The sequence below is a fragment of the Topomyia yanbarensis genome, chromosome 1 (assembly GCF_030247195.1).
Source record: "Topomyia yanbarensis strain Yona2022 chromosome 1, ASM3024719v1, whole genome shotgun sequence".
NCBI lineage: Eukaryota > Metazoa > Arthropoda > Insecta > Diptera > Culicidae > Topomyia > Topomyia yanbarensis.
In genome coordinates, this window is record NC_080670.1 from 12,920,116 (window position 1) to 12,923,030 (window position 2,915).

Here is a 2,915-nt window from a genome sequence, read left to right on the forward strand (position 1 = left end):
CTTCCTTGGCAAGACAGATTTCAGGGTGGATTGTCCTATAATCTTCGGACGCCTGGATCTTCAAGCCCGCATTTGAGCTGTACGCAATAACTCTCTTTTGCGATTACCGTTCTGGAGAACCAACTACGATCGCCAGAGCGCTGTTACCGAAGTTCAGTGTATTGTTAACAGTGCAGTGTGGCGACGGCTTTTGAATCCAACCTGACGAGGAATTTGATAAAAGCTGAAATAGGGGTGGGCGTAGTGTAGTTGGTAAATCGATTGCCTTGTACGCAGCGCACCTGGGTTCTAGTCCCGACCCCGGAAATAGGGTTAGAAATTTTTCATAAGAGATTTTTCTAGCCCGAAGAGGCGAATGACCTTAAGGTTAACACCTCTATAATCGAAAAAAGCTAAAACATTTGCTATCCTGAAATGTAATTAGTTTAAGCAACCAGCATTGAGGCCAAAGGGTCTGTTAGTGACGATACAACAAATAAGGGACCATCAATATACCACGTTGACAATTAAGGGGAGGGTAGGGGTCACGCGAAAGTTCACGCTTGTCCATGGGGAACGGGTGGGGGTATTGAAAATGTCCACGTGGACTTATCATTATAATTTTGTCTTTTATAAGAAAATGAAATAAATTTGTAATGTCATTCATGAGTGCGCTTACCTTCAAATTTTTTCATGATTTTGAAATAATCAAAGTGCCTATAACAGCATAGTATGTAATAGCAAATCATTAAAAAAAATCAGAGGAAATCGTGCGAAACAAATTCTGAGAAAAATGCTCTGTCCGAATCATTTGATTCAATCTTCTGTAACTCGGTCAAATACCTCTAGTTTTAGATTTGAAAGCGTGTGGTTGAAATTACGAGGCCAATTGAAGAATCCATACGTTACTTCAATTTTATGTTATTATGATGAATCTTTAATACATAAATATAAAAGATTATAATTTCGTTCAGAAATGAGATATTTCCATGAAAATTTGGCAAAAGACGGAAGCAGTAGAAGTTTGAACGATTTTCATTCACCTTCTTCGCCATAGTAGTCTAAACTTTTTGAAAACTCCTTTTTTATTAAATTGCCCAAAAAATGGGAAACTCCACGTGGACATAGTATGGCGGGCGGGGGTAGGGGCAGATAGGGATAAAGGATTGTCCACGGAGGGGAGGAGGAGGGTAAAATGACGTTTTTTTTGTCCACGTGGTATATGAACGGTCCCTAACAAATGAATGGCTGGCGTCCACAAGGGGCTAATCCACATTTTTTCCGAAATCGACATTTTTTGGTAGTTCTAAGTAATCCACGTGTACTGCTATTTAAGAATTTTGAAAATATTTTTTTGATTTTTTGCTATTAGCAGTCAAAGTTGACCATGAAGGTGACCCCAGTACTAGGTACCCCCTGGGTTAGCCCCTCGAATTACGAAAATGCTCGTGACTTGAAAAGTAGTGCATGTAATGATCTTATTTTTTTGGCAACATGGATCAATGAACTACTAATAAAATAATGTATTTTTACAATAAAAATGTTAATTTGGAAATGCGGAAGTTTTTTTCATTTCCTGTAAAAAAATCAAAATGTGGGTTAGCCCCTTTCGGACGCCAACCATTCAAATAACAAAGTTCATTGTAAGGTGCACGCTCCACAACGCCTTGATATACAATATATTATACATATCGAAAACATATGACGGCTTAAAATGTTAAATGCTCTAACGAGCTTCACGAATGTAGAAAAATGCGCCGCCCACACCTCTGCAGGAATGGTGACTTATCACCCTATTTCGTCGTGTTTTCTTCTACTAACAATTTATTTTACGTTATTAAAACATCTAGAAGTTTTTAATTTGAAATTATATTGGATCACATAGGTTTCTACGACGTACCGATTTTGCTGTATTGGTTCGCGAAACTTCTATAGTAAAATAAATTGCGTAAGACGCCTAAATGAAATTACAAAACTAAAATAAGTCTTGTCTACAAACTTCGCAATCTGCAAATCTTAAATAAGAAACATTGTTCGAATGTTGGTATTTCCAACTTAAGTTTTCTAATATTCGCTCCGCATTCAGCGACTTTTGCTAAAAATTCCACATTATTCAATTAAAAAAAGATTCTGTTACATTTCAAGAAAAGGATTAGTTAATAAATTCTGTTTTGTTGGATTGGAAGAATTCTTTAACACACATCATTTGCGTGTTTTGTTTTATTGCTTTGAGCTGGTGTAACTTTTATACATAAATATTGTTGATACGATCAATGCAAACAAAGAAGTTCGTTGTTTAAATAATAAAATATGACCATCATTAGAATCAATAAAACGTACGGTCGAATTAAGAAATATTAGGGTTCGACCATCATAGTATGCCCCGATAAAAAAAATAATGTTTAGTTGAATTGAAATATGCGCTGCTTGATCGCGAAACTGAGTCTGGTTGTAAACCCAAACGCTATCATTTCAAGCATTTTAACAGCAGTCGGGGTTAGAACATGCCTCAGTTTCGCTTCAAGCAAAAATGATATAGGTATTTGTCAACAAATCGAGAACATTCTTCCTACCGATGTACAAAATTCAACCGGGACCCGCAAATAGCACAAATATCCTATGTTACGGTGTTCATAAACAAATTTGAACATCCAGCTCGGCAACAAAAACAACCTGAAAGTAAAATCGGAAGAAATCCTAGCTATCCCGGCATAGAATCAATTCCGCACCGGTTGGAAAACAAATCTGTCCGCTATCTCATATGCGCCTCTGGTCAAGCCGTTCAAGCATGGGTAGAAGCAAAAGTTATTGACGATATTATTTTTCCTTTCTGAGTGGACGACATGCTGTCCCACACCAGCAGAAGAATCATTTTACCTGCTTTGGTTGCCTCGCACGTTCTCTCTCTCTCTGTTCGAGCCGGTCGGTGGAGAAGC